This window comes from Quercus robur, chromosome 2 (genome assembly GCF_932294415.1).
Source record: "Quercus robur chromosome 2, dhQueRobu3.1, whole genome shotgun sequence".
In the NCBI taxonomy this organism is placed as follows: Eukaryota; Viridiplantae; Streptophyta; class Magnoliopsida; order Fagales; family Fagaceae; genus Quercus; species Quercus robur.
Genome location: NC_065535.1, coordinates 13,243,535 through 13,265,238, shown reverse-complemented (window position 1 = coordinate 13,265,238; position 21,704 = coordinate 13,243,535). Strand labels below are relative to the sequence as shown.

At 34.9% G+C, this 21,704-nt stretch overlaps 1 non-coding gene across 1 annotated transcript; it reads left to right on the top strand.

Moving 5' to 3' along the window:
- Nucleotides 1-21,339: 21,339 nt before the first annotated feature.
- TRNAE-UUC (transfer RNA glutamic acid (anticodon UUC)) lies at nt 21,340-21,411 on the top strand. The gene has a single exon. It is a non-coding gene; the product is annotated as a tRNA-Glu (tRNA).
- The last annotated feature ends 293 nt before the right edge of the window (nt 21,412-21,704 follow it).

Below are 21,704 nucleotides of genomic sequence, written 5' to 3'. Positions count from 1 at the left end.
CTGAAAACAAAACCTAGAGGCTAGACAGAACCAAGGCCTTGCATGGTCTTCGAACTCAAGCCTATGGGGAAACTAGACACTCTGAAAACAAAGCCTAGAGGCTAGATAGAACCAAGGCCTTGCATGGTCCTCGGACTCAAGCCTATGGGGAAACTAGACACTCTGAAAACAAAGCCTAAGTACTAGACAGAACCAAGGTCTTGCATGGTTCTCAGACTCAAGCCTATGGGGAAACTAGACACTCTGAAAATAAAGCCTAGAGGCTAGACAGAACCAAGGCCTTGCATAGTCCTCGGACTCAAGCCTATGGGGAAACTAGACACTCTGAAAACAAAGCCTAAAGGCTAGACAGAACCAAGGTCTTGCATGGTCCTCGGACTCAAGCCTATGGGGAAACTAAACATTCTGAAAACAAAGGCTAAAGGCTAGACAGAACCAAGGCCTTGCGTGGTCCTCGGACTCAAGCCTATGGGGAAACTAGACACTCTGAAAACAAAGGCTAAGTACTAGAAAGAACCAAGGTCTTGCATGGTCCTCGGACTCAAACCTATGGGGAAACTAGACACTCTGAAAACAAAACCTAGAGGCTAGACAGAACTAAGGCCTTGCATGGTCCTCGGACTCAAGCCTATGGAGAAACTAGATATTCTGAAAACAAAGCCTAGAGGCTAGACAGAACCAAGGCCTTGCATGGTCCTCGGACTCAAGCCTATGGGGAAACTAGACACTCTGAAAACAAAGCCTAGAGGCTAGACAGAACCAAGGCCTTGCATGGTCCTCGGATTCAAGCCCATGGGGAAACTAGACACTCTGAAAACAAAGCCTAAGTACTAGACAGAACCAAGGCCTAAGTACTAGACAGAACCAAGGTCTTGCATGGTCCTCGGACTATATACAACAAGTTAAAGCTACGAATATCATCAGAAACTAGAGGAAGGACCCTAATGTCGGGCGACCCTCTCGGACAGTTTATTTCAGATTACACATCCCTAGGTGGTTACTCTGTTCGCAATACGAAACATGCGGCTGTTATCCCGGTTAGTCCTGTATGGTTAACTTATTTAAAATCAGCACTATTGTGCTTGTCGATTTTGGTCAATAACTATATCATTGAAGTCATCGATTCTAAATACGATTCAAGAGAAGAACACCAGTACATCCGTTCACACGATAATTATTGCAAAAAGAAAGGATACGTAAAATGCGGTAAGATCATCTTTTATTAGATAAAGAGATGGTACAATATACATAAAGGAGCTTAGACAAGCCCGAAATCAGAAGCTAACTAGAAATAAAAAATTATAACATAAAAATACACGGGGATGACACCCCTTCAATTCTACTCTAACGATGACTGGGCAAGTCTGGGCGGCACCAGTGATCGAAGAGAAGAAGAAACAGAGGCACCCGGGTGGCGCCAGTGAGGGAAGAGGGGAAGAAGCGGGGATGCTAAATCCCCGTACCAGCTCTGACGGTAGTCGAGCAAGTATCATATTAGCTACAACCGCGTGAGAGCAGATGCACCGACGATGGGAAATCTCAATGTTGTCGCACAAAAAATCTGATGCGACATCCACCTGCTTCGGATTTTGGCTGAAGGAAAAAGAGGCTCCTCCCTTACACTGTCCAGGAGAAGGAGGGCCTTGAGCCTTTGTCTCCCTTGTCCTGACCGGGCCATTCTGAACCTCGGAGATACCCAAGGCTTCCAAAGAGGGAGTTGTTCCTTCATCCTCATCCTAACCATGATCATTCCACTCCCAAGATCTCAGTCACTCTCACAGTAAGGACTTTGGGAACGTTTGAGGAGTTAGAAATCTAGAAACTCAAGGCTCTGCTAACAAAGATGGACTATCTCCCACCGCGCGTCTTATATAGGGGACGAATCTGGAAGCAATCAATTCGCTCCGAAACCCCAGGAAGGAATTACAAACGAGATTAATCTCGCTCGAATTCCAAAGTAATCTTCAGCCATTGAATTTATGTCACCTCGTGAAAGAGCCCTAATTAAAAGCGTGCCTCGTATACCAAAACAACAGGGATATGTCGGGGATAGATTAAAAGAATGTTTCATAGCCAGGAACGCGCCTCGAGCAAACGAAGAGACTCTGGCATTAATGGAAGACAAGGCTTGGGAAACCGTGACAGGGGCTCAATGTCACCAAAACCCTCCTGTCCATCCAAGGAGCCGAACAACAGGATTTTGAGAGGCTATTGTGGGGGGAAAAAAGACTAATAAGCCCGTTTGAACATCTATACTGGGCCAGGGGCCCAGTCCATGGAAAAGCCCCTCCTTGGCCACGGAAAAATCCTCCTCGGATGGATAAAGCCGAGGGCAAAAGAGGTAACAGACCATCAATGGCAAAACTCCAGACTGTTCCACAAGGCAGGGAAAGCACGAAAGTGGAGAAAGACGACAGATAGAACGAAAGCGTACAAGAGAAGGCAACCTTTATTGTACTCAGCGCCTTGTGCCTGACACAGTCATACTTCTCTGTCCTTACAACCACTCCCAACAACTGGAGATAAGGGTGGATGGGACAAGTACCTACCCTTGGGACCCCAGTCAGGAGGAGAAAAACGACTATAAAAGGGGAGTAAAGAGGAACAAGAGGGGGATGGCCAACAAAGGGGAGGCACTAGGAAAAGCTCCTCAGATCCTGCCGAGGACCAGATTTTCTCTGTTAAACTCGGCCCATGAGAAATACTGTGTTGGTCGTTGTTCATACATTCAAACCCAACTCTTTAGCCCACTCTCTACAAATTCTTTGTATCGGGCTCCCTGGTTTAAGGATCCATGCATCTTGAGCTTGGTTTGGAAAATGTGTCCCTACAGTTATTATTGAATTTTGATGTAGCACAAATCACATTCATTGTCGTGTAAATTTGTAAATCTTTTATAGTAAAATTTGTAGTAACATTTGTATTTTCCTTAATATATTTGGTATATAATATGCAAGTGTTCAATTAAAAAATTTGTTAAAAATATTTCGCTTTAATGGCATTGTCCAATTCTAGTCATAGGAAGAATTTAGACTTCAATCCCACTAACCCCAATTATTGTAAGCAAGAGGGAAAAAAAGGATTTTTTTTTTTAAATCGTAAATATTATCTAATAAGAATTATAAGTTCATCCAAACATATTTAATAATAATAATACTAGTTGATTTTTTTCTCTTTTGGGAGAGTTTATTTCATTGCTTATGGAGCTTAAAAAATAAGTTTGACAAAAATATAATTGAACCTGGACAAAGTGAATTTAAAAAAAAAATATATATATATATATATATATTAGTTAAATAAATGGGATAATTACAGTAAACCCACCTATGATATGACCTGTTTTTACTTTGCCTACCTGTGTTTCACACTTTGCCCACCTGAACTTCAATCCGTTACCCATCCATTACCCACCTCACCATTAGACGTTAAGAAAACACATTTTTATTCAAAATCAGAACATAACACGGATCAAAAACACGAACCCACTCTTCTTTTCCTTTCGAGCCCTAGAAACAGGAAAATCCCTTGTATTGAGCTGGGGTTTGATTTTTCTGATCGTGCTTTCATGTGAGGGTGAGGTTCTAACTTTGGGTTGTCTTGAGGCATTGAATATTTGAAGATAGATCATCACCAGGTACGACATTTCTGCTTTATGTGGGTTTTGGGGTTTAAAGTTTTGATGGTAGCTTTGATTCACAAGAAGTTGATAATCGATGTCTTCTTCGAGTGGAAATTATTCGGGTTCAAGTGGGCATATGTATACATATGAGACTTGTGTGCTGAGAACAAGTCTGACAGTGGATAATTTAGGGAGAAGGTTTCTAGGTTGTAGCCGATATAAGGTAAGTATACTTTTTACTTAATCTAGTTGATTCATGTGAGATTGGAATGTGATGTATTCAATTCAATTTATGAACAGGTTGGTCCCAAGTGCTCTTTTTTTAAATGGCTTGATAATCCCACTTGTATGCGTGGGAATGAAGCTACCCATTTGGTGCAACAAAAGCTGGATTTACTACGGAGTGAGCTGCAACTTGCACATGAAAGGGAAAGAGCAGCTACCCAGACAGCAGCAAAAGCTACCCAAATGGCAGAAATTGCTCAAGACAGGGCAGCAAAAGCTACCCAAATGGCAGAAATTGCTCAAGACAGGGCAGCAAAAGCCACTGAGAGGGAGAGAAAGTTTCAAGCTTCCTCTATTCAAGCCAAAGAGATAGTAGTGAGAGCTTTAGAGTAAGAGAGAAAGTACAAAATTGCACTAATTTTGTCATGGTTTTTTTTTTTTTTTTTTTTTTTTTTTTTGGTTATGTTGTTTTCATGTTTTGGCTCAAGTGAGAATGTTGGAATGATGAGATTGAGTCTGCCTGGTGGATTGTAATATAAGCTGGTCCTCAATTGTATTGTAATAGAACTATGTAAGGTTTTTTTGAGAATGAGAATTATGTAAGATGGTAGATGTTGTTGGCTTGAAGCCACTTAATAATATAAGCCTTTTTAAGAGAAAATGTTATTTATGTTAGATGTTGTTGGTATTTTTGTTTTGTTTAAAGTGAATTGGCTACTTGTGAGCTGTGAGCTATTGGTGTTGGTGTTTTGTTGGATGTTATGAGCTGTATTGGATTGTGTATAAAGTGCATTGTGTGAAGATAAATGCGCTGAAAGTGAATTGATTAAAGTTTAAAGGGCATGACAATTATCTGTCAACTTATAAGAAAAGACAACAAATGCACACACAAACCTGTTATTCAACACATACACCTACACACATAAACAAACTCATATATGGGCAACTGCAATAATCAAAATAATAATTTTGAACACCTGTCATTAAGTTGGGAAATTGTATACATATGTAAGGTGGTATTGAATAGCCTTTCATTAATCACCAGTAAATATAAGGCATTTGGTACAACAACAACCAAAACAATTGCACCTGCCCATTGTTTACAAAACTTACAAAAATACAAAAAGTGTTTGAACAGCTATACAAAAAAGTGTCTTGCCATTGTCTGTCATGTCATTGTCTACAAATAACATATAACCCTAACACTACATAACCCTAATACATAGCAACAAAAGTGTCTTGACTTAGTCTTCATTTACTGCCCCTTCCCCTGCCCCTACCCTTGCCTCTCCCACCACAGCTGACCTTCCCACCTCTTGTTCTACATTTTTGAGTCCTAGCTGCATCACCCCTTCCTCTCAAAGCAACTCCTCTGGTAGCAGGTGGTCTTGTAGGCTACAAAGTACAAAAATTCACATGTTTGCTACCAGTATCACAGTTTTATGAATAAAACATCAAACCTAACATGACAGTACCAGTGATGATGGTGCTCTACTGTCCTATGTTTCTGTAAGGGTGTGTGGTGCTGGCTAGCTTGAAGAGAACCAAGGAGATCTTCTAACTGTGTACCTAAAGTCTGAAGAGTACCACTGACTTGGGTTCTATGACCATGGAGCTGGTGGTTGTGACCATGGAGCTTGTGGTTGTGGAGCTGGTGGCTGTGACCCTGCTGCCTAGTTGGATGAGGATAAGGCCTTAATGTAAGGTTGATGTGTTGGTGGGGGCTGAGATGATGTTGGGGCCTGGAATCCTTGTCTGCATGCAGAAGCCTTCCACTTCCCTGCAACCATATATAAGCATGTTTTTTTACAGTATTAGTTATTGGCATTTTGCTTTTAAATAAATAAAAAATTGTAAAAACTTACAGATTTTCCTTTCTGCAATCTCTGCCTCCTCTCCCATGGTGTCTCACTAGTGACATTAGCCTTACATCCCCTTGCATTGTGCCGTTCCTTTTGACACCTTCTACACCTCACTGGCTTGTTTGCTCTAGACACCTTATAGGGGTTCCTTGGCTCATCAACATCTCTCTTCCTCTTCATGGTTGGCCTGCCTGGTGGCTTATAGATAATATGTGCAACAGGCTTGGGTTGGCCACTTGACATCCACTCAGACTAGCCAGGCATGGGAGGTATGGATGTCTTGTATGTCTCCACATAAGCATCCTTGTAGTAGCATAGATGAGTGTAGTCTTCTAGTTTCTCACGATTCACAAAAATGGCTGCAACTCTATGCTTGCAGGGGATTCCTGTTAAGTCCCATGCTCTACAATTGCATGTCTTCCCTACCAAGTCCACCACAATGCCTTTCCCATATGGCATTGTACAGAAGCCCTTAGACTCTAATTTTAACTTCTCCAACTTGTCCTGTATGTTTGGACACAACTTGCCACGATACTTTTCTATGCCAATCTTCTTTGTATACAGCCTGGTCATAAGTCTAACTCCAATCCACTCCAGCATTAATAAGATGGGCTTGTCTCTAGCCTTCACAATCATTAGAGTTAAAACTCTCACTCAGATTTTTTACCAAACAATCTGTCAAAACTCTTGTAAAGAAGTGGGATCTGGTCCACTGTGCAGACTCTATATTAGCCAGGTACTTCCAAGCTTCTTCATCCAAACTCTATAGATGGTTCATCCCCCTCTTAAATTCTCTGGCTGATGTTGTGCTAGCACACATCCACAGTACACTCTTCAACTCCATGCCCTTGTGGTTAACCTTGAAGTTGTTGTATATGTGCTTCACACAATACTTGTGCTCCACAATTGGGAATAGAGTCTTTATTGTAGGTAGAAGACCCTGCAATCAAGTAAGCAAGCATTCAATGTCAGCAAACAAACATGTAAAAAGGTAAGCATGTAAGCATTCAAGTAAAGCAAGCAAACAAGCATGATAATACCTTTTGCCTGTCACTGATGAATACCAGATTGAACTCCTCTGGCCTGCCAATGTCATCTGCAAACTGCTTCAAGAACCAGATCCAATTGTCCTTGTTCTCTTGCTCAACAACAGCCATTGCCACTGGGAATATATTGTCATTTCCATCCTTGGCAGTGGCAAACAATAATTGCCCACCAAACCTACCTTTCAAGTGGCATCCATCCAGCCCAACAAAGGGTCTACAACCACCTAGAAAGCCAACCTTCTGAGCATTGTACCTAATGTAATTCCTTTTAAACTTGGGTTCTGCATCCTCATTTTCCATCTTTGTTTGCAAAATCACCTTGCTTCCTACATTTGTCCTCCTTATCATTTCTGCATAATCTCTAAGTAGGTCATACTGAGCCTCTTCACTCCCAGTAATCAGTCTTTTAGCTGCCTTCCTTGATCTATACACCTAACTAATACTTAAATCAACTGAAATCTTCTGCATCACATGGTACTTAACACCTAAGACCTCACAATTAGGATTCTTACCAAAATCCTCCAAATACTTGTTTGCCACATAGGCTGATGTAACTTGCCCTTTTTAAAATGTTAGGGGGTAGGCACACTCAGGATAAAGTGTCTTGATCTCAAATGTGTACTCTCTAGTCACCATTGAGGCATAACACCTCCATCCACAATTGTTCTTACAATGTACAAAAATCTTCTTATTCTCATTTAACTTCCACTTGATATCAATGTGATGCTGAATCACATACTCCCTTAAAACCTTCCTAAACACCTTGGAGTTTGGGAACTTCATCCCTTTTACCAACCTAACGTATTCCATATCAGTCCTCTCATTGAACTCCAATTGCCAGGCCTCTGCTCATCATCAGAACTATCCACACTTGCAATATCATCCTCTAAAGCTAGTTTAGCAAACTCTTCATCTAAATCTATGTTTGGAGGAGGAACATTGCTTGGGCCAGGTGTATCTGTGTTTGGCTGAGATGTATCAGTGGTTGGATGAGGTGTATCAGTGGTTGGAACAGTATTAGGCTCAGATGGCATTGTGTAAGGTGGAGAAGACTCACCAAAAATGTCATCAGCAAAGTCTTCTCCTTCTAGACCTTAATTCAACCAATCAAACTCTTCCTTCAGACCATCACCCCCTATAGCAGCCCCTGCACCCCCTATAGCAGCCCCTGCACCAGCTCCTGCACCAACCCCTGCACCATCAAAAACTTCAACTGCAAGTGGAGCATTACCACTCTCCACATATAGTATGATGGTGTCTCTTGGCCCTCCCTCATTAGGCTTGCACATGGGCACCACATCTTGATCATCTTGTATGAGCCTCAAGTCTTACTCCAAGTTGCCCCCAGGACCTAAATAATGAACCCTACACAATTCATCAATCCCCAATTCCTCACATATACCTTGTATTTCAAAATAACTAAGCCTATCAAGATCCCTATACACTGTTTCAACTTTCCCACTAAAGTATTCTAAACTAGGGTTCCACAGAAAAGCACCCCCATAATGTACCTCTACACATCATCCATCTGCAATAACAAATTACCATTTAACACGTATACAATTAACAATTAAAGAATTGTAAACAACAAAAGAGTAAATACTTGCATGTTTCTGTTTTACTTTTGGGACGCAACACACACACAAAGACCACATTTTCTACTTTGCTTTTGATTCTGTATTACTAAATAGCACACGCAAACATTAAAATTTAAACCCAACAGAAACTTGGGTCCACTGTGAGACACAATGACCACGACAGACAAAATGCCCATAAACAACACAAATCCAAGAATAGGTGGTCACATTTTTCATAAACATCAACAAACACAACCAATATTCTCATTCCATTATATGTAACATTGACCATTGATTGATTACTAAAAAAACAATAAACAATCACAAGCCCAAAGTAAAAACCCAAACAGTGACTGATTTCTTACCAGGATTTTAATCCCTCGAACAACCCGTTGGTCATCTAGGTTCACACTTGTAGCACTATTACAATATCAGATGTAGAATGTGGTGTCTACGGGGATTTTTGTGTTTCTAGGGCTCATGAGGAAAAGAAGAATGGGTTCGTGTTTTTTATCCGTGTTATGTTCTGATTTTGAATAAAAATGTGTTTTTCTAACGTTTGATGGTGAGGTGGGTAACAGATTGAAGTTTAGGTGGACAAAGTGTAAATGATTGAAACACAGGTAAGCAAAGTGAAAATGGGTCATACCACAGGTGAGTTTACTGTAATTATCTCTAAATAAATTAAACAAGCTTCAAATAAACTTGATAAACAAGCCTAAATTTACTTATTGATTATTTTCGTGACTACGTATATGTTGAGGAAAATTTTTAGATAAAGTGTTACCCATTTAAAAAAATAAAGTTGGAATATTCTTCACATGTGCAAAAATAATTCTATAAAAATTATATGCAATAGTTTAAATAAAGCCATAAATGAAATAAATGTTTTTTATTTGAAGATTTTTTTCTTTAGAGAGGGAGGTATGATTTGAAGTTCAACTTATGATTGCTATTACTCATTAGTCCAAGATACCAGTAGTCAGTAGATTTTTAGTGAAGGCAAGAAAATTTTGAATCTACGGAAGACTTTACTAATTGAAACCTACTTAATCTTTTTGAGGAATGTTAACAAATGTCCCAAGGACATTAGTTTAAAAAATATTTATAAAAACTTTTTATAGAAAAAGAAAAAAAATTAACTTCTTTTTAAAAGATTTTTTATATTTTCTATAAAAGTTATATCTATTTTTTATTAAAATAATTCATTAACAAGTGCGTTAAGTACAATCTTCTTTTGTACAAAATAAAAGTATAAATTAAGCTCATTAGGACCATAAATGATATTTAAACCTAAATAAACCGAAGTCAAATCAAGTAAAAAGAATTTATCCGAAATTATTATTATTTTAAAAATAGAAAAAAAAAATTTTGTCGTATTCGAAGTTTCGAACTAATCTTTCAATCTTTTGGGTGCAGATGGTTGAGTTCAACTACGGTGGGCCCAACGTGGGTGCCTGTGCGTGCTTGCTATCCGCGTGGGCCACCACTGATCTGTGGGCCATATAAGTCAAAAGATGATGTACGAGGATGTGGGATGGGGCCCACCCACGTGAATTAGCAGCTCGCATATCTCTACAAATCTAATCAATGTCTAATCTGAAGCGATTTCCCCAGGCCCCCCAATTATCCTATGTCCCACGATGATGTGTTAATTTTTTTAATTTTATTTTCTTAAAAGGCTTTTGTAAAACAACGTCAAATTTAAATTAATTATTAAAAAGAAAAACAGAGACATTTACTTTGTTTTTAGCTGAACCAGACATAACACATAACAACAATCTGTACTTTTGTCTCAGCTTAATTATATCTTTATTACAATACTTTTGTCTCAGCTTAATTATATCTTTATTACAAATATTTAATGGGTCAGTATTAAAAATAGTGGGAGGCAAAAAATTCTATAAAATCACATAAAAAATCACAACGTTTTACATAATTATCTAAACTTCAGTGGTAGGTCGATATAAAGCTTCGTTAGGAAAATTCAGGACAACATTAAAAATAAAAAATAAAAAACCACAAAATTTGCTATAATTGTTCACATGATAAACCGAAAGTAGTGAAGAAAAAATGATGGGTCCATGTGAAATTGATAAGTAACCAATTATAACTTGTTGTGGGGCTAGGGAACTTACGACCCGGCCCACTTTCCACTAGGGCCCAGGCCCGTGCTGAGGAGGGTAGTTACCGAGAACGAATAGGGAAAGACCAAATAGCTTATAAAGGCAGCCGAGGATGATCCTGTCATTGGCATCCCAAAACTTCAAAAGGAAGAGCGTTATGTCGCCAAAGGCAACCTCCGAGGCGCCCCCAGAGGAAGAAGAGAGTAATGGGACTCGCATGGGGGTACGTAGTGGGAGTGGTTCAAGGTAAATACGTCACCTCCGTATTGAATGCGCCCACAAACGCTCTAGCCATATTAATGAGAAAAGACGCCTGAACAGTGTGGTTTCGATTAGTGCAACTAACAAAAGGCAGGGGGAGGCGGCTGATGGGACAGCTATTTAAATAGGTACATGTCTGATAAACAAGTGGAGGGCCAGGATCAACCGAGAAAGACTATATAATGTGAAGACTTATGCGCCAGGAAGGAGGGCTCCAAAACCATGGAGTCCTAAAAAAGGGAGAATAAGAAGGACATGAGGCTCCTTGGACGAGGTCTAAGGACCGGAGCTACTCATGACGTACCGGAATAGATTATTATTAAACGCGTCAGGTTCATCCTTGTGCAAATCGCTATGGAAACCCTGATTAACTACCGTCCGACAACTAAGGCCTAGCCTTTCAAACCCACGCTCTACAAATTATATTGTTTGGGTCTTTTAATGTACGAACCCAACATCATTTTGGGGTCGTTACGAATCGAGTCCTTACACTTGTCATGTAAGATAGTTTATAATCGTAAAAAAAGTTGTGATTTTTCATATAATATTAAAATTAGTCTAGTAATACATGATTAATGAATGTGGAATGCCTTTAGAGAAATAGAAAATCTAGGACCACCATTTTTTTGCCACATTTTTGTCATGACCATGATATGAAAGATTGTGAGTAATGAAGAAAAAATAGTAGGTAAAGTAATATACAACCACTTATAACTTGTCACATTAAAGTTGCAGTTAAAAAAATTTATGATGCTAGAACTACTCCCAGAAGAATAGAGAAACTTATCTTATAGAAGTCAATTTTTTTTTAAAAGGGGAAAAAATATATTCTACCCTTCCTTTCTCTTGCACTATGGAATGAGAGAAAATAGAAGAGAATAGACTCGAGAAGAGAAAGGAAAAGGGGATATTATTTTTTACTTTCCTTCCAAATCCATAAAATTACTGTTATACCATGGGAAAGTTTTGACACTTTTTGTGGAATTACTTTATAATTTAAAAGGATAAAAGTGTAAAATACATTTCATTTTTTTCTTTCCTCTTTTCTTCTCTTTTATATTCAAACACATATTTTATTTTTCCTTTCCATTCCCTTATACATTTCTCTTCTCTTCCCTTTCCTTCCCTTTTCTTTCGTCAAACCAAACATGGTCTTAAACTCAACCTAAAAATCAACTAATCCTCTGTCTAAACATCTCACAAAAGACAACAAAAATCATTGCATGCCACAATTAGCTCCAACAAGTTGATTTCAGTCAAGGCGAAACTCGACAATTCGAGATTTTCATATTATAAAAAAAAGATTGATAGCATTGTTGAAAGGTGCAAGTTCAACTTCTTCTTCTTTTTTTTTTTTTTTTTTTTTTTTTTTTTTTTTTTTTTTTGTCCGTTCACAAAAGCAACTATAACATGTATTGTTCGTAAAATTCCATTAACCTATTATGACATTCTTATTTTGTCTCTAATTTTTTAAATTAAATAATATTTGTTTAATAAAACCAAATAGAATGAGTCCTTTCATTACTTTGTTAATGTAAATTCCAAGTTTTAACTTTACTGATATCAAAATGTAAACGCTAACCACTCTATAGGTAAGAATTGAAGTTAAAAGACTGCGCGCGCGCACACACACACAAAAGGGACCTCCACACCACAATGCCATCTCCAAACAAATAGAGAAAATTTGTAGAAGTAAAAACAAGGGACTATTGAGAGTTGTTAGGAGAGAATATTTAGGCAATCAATTTAAAATTTGGATTTTGGAGAGAGAGAGAGAGAGAGAGAGAGAGAGAGAGAGAGAGAGAGAGAGAGAGAGAGAGAGAATATTTAGGTAATTAATTTAAAATTTGAATTTTTGGAGAGAGAAAGAGAGAATACATTCTATTTTTATTTATTTTTAGTATGTAGACTCAAAGATTAAGTTTTTAAATTCACTCGCATACAAAAGAATTCAAATATTTTGAAAGAGATTCAAATGGAGGCACAACTTAGTGAGATAGAGAATTTCATCGATTGGCTAAATTTTGGAACGTAGTTAATAATAATACTCCTACAAGATAATTAATAAGAAATGTTATGTTTACAACATTTTCACTACTTTCATAATAAATCCTAAGTGGCAGATTGTTATTAATTATTGCTAGTGGGTAAAAAAATAATTTTAGCGTTGGATTCAGATTAAATACTGTAACAACTTGCCATCTAGAATTTGTTGTGAAAATATTATAGACTTAGCAATTGACAGCCCAAATTAATCTTCTATTGCATTTTTAAAAGATTTTATTAGCTAATATTTGAACTTTGAAGTTTTAAAAAAAGATTTTATTAGCTAATTTCTGGGGGCTACTTCCACTTAAGGACCTGAGGTTATGACCTAAGTTGCCTAGTGAAAGGCCAACCTTACCCCTGACTAAGGGTATGTTTGGTTGGGTGGATTTTAGGGAGGATGGAAAAAAAAAAATTGGAAAATATGAGAGAAAATGAGTGGGAATGGTGTTTAGTTGAGAAGGGGAAAGGGAGAGAAAAGTGGTGGAGCCCAGCTGTTTTCTTTCCGGGCTCACCAAAATTCAACCTCTCCAAAATGGGAAGAAAATGGAGAAATTAAACAGTCCTCTGGTGGACCACGTCACTTGTCCACCATTCTACTAAAAAACTTATATTTGTTTAAAATTGCTGAGTCAGTAATCTATTTATGTTTTAAAAAAAAAAAAAAAATTAACTTAGTAATTTTAAACAAGTGTGAATCTTTTAGTAGAATGGTGGATCATGTCACTTGTCTACCAGAAGGACCTTATAATTTCTAGAGAAAATGGGAGAGAAAATGAGGAAGATGTGTGTTGGACAAAATTGCCCTTCTCCATCCAACAATCAACCTTTTGTCTTTTTCTACTTTTTGTCTTTCCCATTTTCTTTTTTTGCCTGGATAAAATTTCTTCTTCATTGCACAGTACGTTCGCATTGGTTTGGATTTTTTTTTTTTGGGATAAAATTTTGCACAGTACACGTGGGTTCTTTTTGTTTTTGTTTTTGTTTTTTTTTTTTAAATCTTTTAGCATTTGCTTATTTTATATATTTAAAAAAATTAAAGTGTCCATACAAATTTTTTTTTTTTAATAATAAATGTGTTACTTTTTGTTTATATATTTAGTAAGGATATAATAGCAAATTTATATCAACTTTATTTTTCATCCTCTCATTTTTTATCTCAACCAAATAAAAAAGTTTTCTATTTCTTCATTTTCCACCCTTTCAACCAAACACAAATGAGGGAAAACTAAATCTTTTCTATCTTTCCACAATTTTCTATCTTCTCACATTTCCATCCTCCCAACCAAACAGACTCTAAGTCTAAAACCATACATAGGATAGCAGTAAATTTATTTATTTTATTATAAAAAAAAACTAGTTTATATGTGAATGTATACTTTTTTGGCATTGCAGTGACTTAAGCAAAGTTAAATTAGAACAATATATTATCACACACCTCTGTTATGGTGGTCATTCCAAAAATATAAGTGCTTGTTAGATGTAGGGAGTAAGAGCCAAGATTCAAGTTTTTAAAAGGGAGTTTCACGCACGTGTACGTTTAGATTAGACTAAAGTAAAATTTCTATCTTATATTAAAAAAAATAGAACAATTCAATTCTCAAAATATAATCACTTTTACTATATTAATGTCTAAAATCATATATGACTGTTCAATAAAGAAAACAATCTCTTATATGTATTCTAAAATTTGATTTTTTTTTTCTCTAAACAACTTGAAATTTCACAATTAGACATAAACAACTATATAAATAATTATAAAAAAAATATGTTTCAAGCAAAAATATCACTAAGTACGGAGAGATCGAGTTACTTATATCCAATAACCTCACCAAAATTTTAAAATTATGACACCTAAAGAACAACCTACTATAATCAACTCTAGCAACTGATCCGATTTTTGCATTTTTCATTTAAGTTGTATTTCTCTAATCAAAACATATTAACTTGGAGAATACAATTACAAACACTATATAATGATGCCGAAAAAATCACCAATAGGTTACGCAGCACTCGCACGCTCAAAGTAGACCAGCACAACAAAATAATAGAAGACCTCATAGAGAGCACCGGTGTGGTGTCTGCCAAATACCCTCCGAAGATCAAGTTAGAACTATTCTCACAACTCTAGAGTGCTAGAGAGGGTAAATTATGCGTACCTTAATTTGTGAGGGTATTGGGGCTTTTATAGTAGTAGAAGGTCGGTCTATCTTCCTTGGTGTTGAAGTCTTTTCCTTATAGGACTCTACTTAAATATTTCCAAACGTGGTGAGTAAGATCTTTCTTTGTAGAGAAGATCTTCCTTTGGCGCATATCTCCTAGAATCTCCTTTGCGCTAGGATTCCTATTTTGGGATTCTAGGGTGACTCAGGCATAAGCAGCAAGGACTCTGCATCCAGGGCTTTTACTGTATCTACCAACGATGGGTTTTAGCGAACGTTGGACCAACTCCTCGTTGGCCCATGGAATCGGATCCGTCAGGGCCATTACATCAGGCCTATCAAGCCATATTTTATCCTCTTCACTATATAATATTATTTATGAAAGTATGGTAAGACTGTCCTTTTTATTTTGATGAACGTATGGTAAGACTATCCTGGAAAGTGGAAATTTTACCTAATAATTATGAGACTACCTCTACCTGTATTTGTGAGACTACCTCTACCTACATGGTCTTGATTGAATTTCGGCACTAAAGGTTGAGTCCTCTAGTATTGACAAATGACAAGACAAGTGATCCATAATTGACCTTTTACACGTCATAATTAAATATAAAAAAAGAAAAAGGAGTACAGGTAGCGTTTTTAGTGTTTTTAGACGCATGAAAAAAAAAAAAAAATTGTCAACCTTAAGCCTATGTTTGGATGCATTTTTTTTTGTCACTCATTTTCTGTTACTTATCGCTCATTAGTCATTACTTATCACTCATTATTTATCACTCTAAAAAACCATGTTTGTTTGGCACCATCACTTACTTTCCATCACTCAATATTTTTCACACTATTTGTGGGCCCTATACCTGTCACTCGGTGTAGTTTTTTTTTCTTCAGTACCCAAACTCACCGAACCCAGTAAAAAAAAAAAAAAAAAAAAAACCCAGAACATGAAGACCGAACCAGTGAAAGAAGAAGAAAAAAAAAAAAAAAAAAAAAGAAACCCAGAACAAATCGAACTAGTGAAAGAGAAAAAAAAAAAAAAAAAAAAAACCCAGAATAGACCGAACGAGTGAAAGAAGAAGAAGAAGAACTGAACAGCCAACCTAGGAGAAAAAAGGAAAAAAAAAAAGTCAAAAGGTACGGTTGAGCATTGTTTGTGGGTCCCTTATATGTGTGTAATTACAATATTGTCATTGAGTTATGAGTTATGGAAACTGAAAACAGCCAAAATGTGTTTTCAGTTTCCATAACTCATAACTCAAAAATCAGAGAATTGAGTGATAGAAATAGAGTTATGGACTTCCCAAACAACCTTTTTGTTATGGGTCCCATTATTTTTAAGTTATGAGTTATGGAAATTGAGAATTGAATTACGGAAATAGGCCATCCAAACAGCTCCTAACCCATCCCACTGTAACAACGGTTGGGTCGGGTTAACCTATGGATCACTATAAGGATCCTATTGTTTGACTAAATTTAAGCTAAACCAAATGGTCTTGGAAATCCATAGGGGTGTGTTGTGTGTTTGTGTAGATGGAGATGTGACTTATTTTATTAAGGGAAAAATAAGAACACCATTACTGAATATACATATTTATTGATATTGAATTGAAGTATATCATTGGATCAAAAGGAAAAAAAAAAAAAAAAAAATCTTTGGTTTTATTAGAAATATTCTAAGAAAGTAGGAAATCACAAGGCTTTTGATCCTAAGTACATTCTAAAAAACATAAAATTAAACTGTTTTATTTTCTAGTAACAATCTAGAAAATAAAGCAAAAATGATAAGGAATTGGTTTCAAAACTAGAAATTTGAATCCACAGCCTAGGTTATAGAGACGGAGGCACCTATCACCTATCCCCCCCCCCCCCCCCCCCCCCCCCTTCTCCCGCGCGAACTGTAGATCGGTCTTCAAGAAATTGATGACAGTGAACTTGTTATGCACTTGATCCACTCAACATGTTATAATGCACAAACATAATTATAAATTTGCAAAAAAAAAAAAAAAATGATAATTCACTAATCTAATGCATTATCATGATCTCTCTCTCTTTCTCTCTCTCACACATAATGCATGGATAATAAGTAATCATCCCATATTGTCAATCAACATGTTTTGATACACATGTTGTTCTTTTATATATTATAGTCGTTGATACGTTATACTTGCATGCACAACTTCCATAAAACGACTTAACAGTGGATTTGAAGGTTGAATTGACTCCTTATAATGCTTAGTCTTCTTATTCACAAATCACGAATCTTCCTTCTAACTTCAAAATGGAGTTATGGTTGGAATTTTACTTAAAAATTAATTCAAGATAAACAAATATAATACATTTATGAATTAACAATTATATCATGCGCATAAGTAATAAAAATCAACAATAAGATGTGAGAAATTTCTTACTAAATTATATTATTCAAGAATTTCACATACAATTAGGATGCTTTTCCCCTTATAGTAAGGATTAACAAGAGTTTTCTTTTCTCTTCTTACACCCCTTGCAATTGTGTCCTTGACAATCTATATATATATATATATATATATATATATATTTATATATATATATAGGGCAAGACTTAGGTATAGTACTTAGATGCTGTTTTTTAGGTTTCACTTTTAACATTCTGTCATGTGAATTTTTGCTCATAGGATGGAAATGTATTTTTTAGTTAAGTAGCCACATGGTTGAATCTTAAGAGGGGAACTTAAGGAATAACACGTAAGGTACTGTACCTAAGTTTTGTTTATATATAATAATAATAATAATAATAATAATAATAATAATAGGTAAAGCAGAGAGAAAATCCAATTAATTTTCAAATTGAAATTCAATTAGAGTCTAATTTTGCGCCACGTGTCTCATCTAATCTAAATTTAGAATTTTGTACCAAGTGAGTTAATTTAGTATAAAAATTAAATTTCAATTAAAGTTTAATTTTGCGCCACATGTTTCATCTAATCTAAAATTTTAAAATTTTGTGCCAAATTAGTTAATTTAGTGTAGAAAACGAGAAGTCCAATATAATAAACCATAAAAAACATAATCATATAACTAAAAAAAAATTCAAATTTATAAGTCATTTATATATATATATATATATATTAATAAGTAAAACTTAGAGAAAGTTGAATTATAATTTGAAATTATAATCCAATTTTGCATGTGTCTAAATTTATGTGGAGACTACACCTTAATTATCCACTTAAGCATGTGCCACGTGTCTACTTAAGTTTTTTTAATCTTTGTGTTAAATGAGTTAATAAGTGCAAAATACTAAAAATCTAATATTAATAAACTATAAAATAAAAAAAAAAAACAATTACATATACTCAATAAAAATCACATGTTTCTTAATAAATAAAAAAAATAAAAATCACCACACGTTCTATCTTATTAAAAATTAGAAAAAAAAATTGATCATCAGTAGTATTAAATTTTGGTAAGAATTTTAATATGTACTAACTATATTTACTTTAAAAAAATAATTTGACTAATTATCTATATTTTATGATAAAAATTGTGTTTAATTTTAAATATATCTATATGTATGCATGAATGCATGTGTACATTTAAAATAATAATAATAATAATAATAATTTGACTAATTATTTATAATTTTTATAATATATTTTTTTAATTTTAAATGCATCCGTGCGTTTGCATGGAGTTACATGCTAGTATATATATATATATATATATATATAGGCAAAACTCAGAGAAAATTCAATTAAAATTTGAAATTATGATCCAATTTTGAGCTATGTGTATAAATTTATGTGGGGACCACACCATAATTATCCACTTAAGTTTGTGTTATGTGTTCACTTAAGTTTTTTAATTTTTATGTCCAGTGAGTTAATGAGTGCAAAATACTAAGAATCTAATATTAATGAACTATAATTTTTTTTTTAAAAAAAAATCTCATATACTTAATAAAAATCGCCACACAACAAAAATCATCACACTTTCTATTTTATTAAAAATTAGGAAAAAAATGATCATAAGTAGTATTAAATTTGGGTAAGAATTTTAATGTGACTAATTATGTTTACTTAAAAAATATTATTTAACTAATTATTTAATTTTTATGATAAAAATTGTGTTTAATTTTACATGTATCCATATGTATGCACGTGTTACACGCTATTTTTTATTATTAATAATTTGACTAATTATTTATATTTTTAAAACAAAAAATTGTGTTTAATTTTAAATGCATACATATGTTACATGTTAGTATTTATAATATTCAGAAAGGAAATAACCAACCATAAAATCTTTTTTATCGTAATAACAATTCATGTAACAGATATTATATTCATTAATAAACAACTTCAGTAAATAGATTCATTAATGAAGAAGTTCATTAACATGTCATTATTTTTATAACTCCATACTAATGCATGGATTCATTTATCGTTTATATCCTGAATCTCTATAATGACAACACCTCTTATAGAAGGCCAAGTTCCTGGCAATGACACGATAGATTTATTAAGGCCAATGAATGTGCATGAATCTCATTATAGAAGGACTGTCGAGATTATTATGCACTAACCATCATGGTCCAACAATGTACCTATGTTTAATTTTAAATGCATCCATACGTTACGTGTTAGTATTTATAATATTCAAAAAGAACATAACCAACCATAAAATCTTTTTTATCGTAATAGCAATTCATGTAACAGATATTATATTCATTAATAAACAACTTCAGTAAATAGATTCATTAATGAAGAAGTTCATTAACATGTCATTATTTTTATAACTCTATACTAATGCATGGATTCATTTATCGTTTATATCCTGAATCACTATAATGACAACACCTCTTATAGGAGGCCAAGTTCCTGGCAATGACACGATAGATTTATTAAAGCCAATGCTCAATGTACATGAATCTCATTATGGAAGGACTGCCGAGATTATTATGCACTAACTATCATGGTCCAACAATGTACCTATAAGGGCTACATCATGATGGACATGTTCAAGTCACCTTTCATATAGTCTAAAGCAATTTTAACTTACACCTTCTTTCCATCATGGTCCAACAATGTACCTATAAAAATCAGCTATATCATGATGGATATGGTTAAGTCAAGGACTATAATGAAATCATTCATAATCTTAGCCTTCTAAATCAAGTAGACATATTTCAATATACCAATATTTTACATCATAAAAATATTGCATAATTTTACAAGAAATTTTGAGTATTTATTTATTGATAATAAAGACATCATAAAATATCATGTTGAGCCACATTATTCTAACAGTTATGCGTGTGGCCATAGGGGTGCTTGTGAAACGTCATATTTTGTGTTTGTAGCTTTCATTATACGATGTTGATGGAGAAATTTTTATGTGAGAATATGTATATGTGAATGTGTTTTTATAGACTTGAGATGAGTCATGTTGTGAGAGCAACCTAATGTCTCTTCTAAGCCTTTCTCTCTAAAAATTTCTTTAGCACCTTATGACTCTCAATTTTTTAATAACTCTACAGTTACAGACATTGTAACTATAGAATTAGAATCCTTCAATTTGGTGGGGGGGGGGGGGGGGGGGGGGTTAAGAGAGATGTTATTCTATAAAGGGATAATGTATTAAAAAGCTTAATTTCTACTCCACTATTTTCTTCCAGAAGTTCTGATTATTTTAATCCTCGACGTGCTAAAATTTGTTTTTGAGCTAATAAATACGCCAAAACTCAAATTTGGTGGGAATTAGGACGTGAGTGCAAATTGGCACCCATGCCTTTGTGATGAGGAGTCGATTGACAGTTGTGTTATGGGATTATATTTTGGCTTTATGCTCGTTTGTTGGTGGGTTTTGCTCAGCTTTCTGACTTGCTTGAGGATAATTACAAATTTTAAAGGTATTTTAAAGCCACCAAATATTCATGATAGTTATAATGATCCTATCTATTGATCTCTAACTTTTCCTCTTCTTTTCGAAGAGAAAATATCAAAAATCAAAATTTGGGTTTTTATCTCACGATTTTTTTTATTTATTCTTAATTACATTATTGTCTTAAAAAATAAACCAATAGAATTTTTGACATGAAATTGATTCTAATTAATCTAGTTATGGACTAATCAAAATTAACCACTCATAATCACATTGTTTGTGCCTTGATGTGCCAGAATACATATTAATGGTTAAATATTGACGTGTCAGAATGCATACAAAATCAATCATACTAGCCCTCTAAATCATGCATATTGGATTCTTAAGGAATTCATATGAGTTTTTATAATTTTCAATTAAAGATACAGGTCATCTAAAACCAGTTTATACCTTCATCAATTAATGCATCAGTATTTATCTATATCATTTTTAAAGTAATTAAGGAGACTTATAGAATATGAAATAAGATTAAAGTTTTGAATAACTGAAACACGAATCCGTTGTCGTCCAGCGGTTAGGATATCTGGCTTTCACCCAGGAGACCCGGGTTCGATTCCCGGCAACGGAATATTTTTGTATTTTTTTGAAACCCTGACATATTACTTTACTTTTTTGTTTCTGTCTTTAACTTTTGTCGCGTGTACCTGTGACTGTGAGGTCTCACCACCTCCAACAGCTCATTTATTTCTTTGCTTGGTTTTTCATCCTTCCCAATGCCTGTACAGTTGTACCCCATTTTTCACTCTCTCCAATAAAAGTAAAACAGTCTATGTCCATTATTAATTCTTGAAACGACATCTTGTAAAACAGTCCATCTATCCATGTCCATTATTCATCTTATTTTTTGTATTTTACATTTTA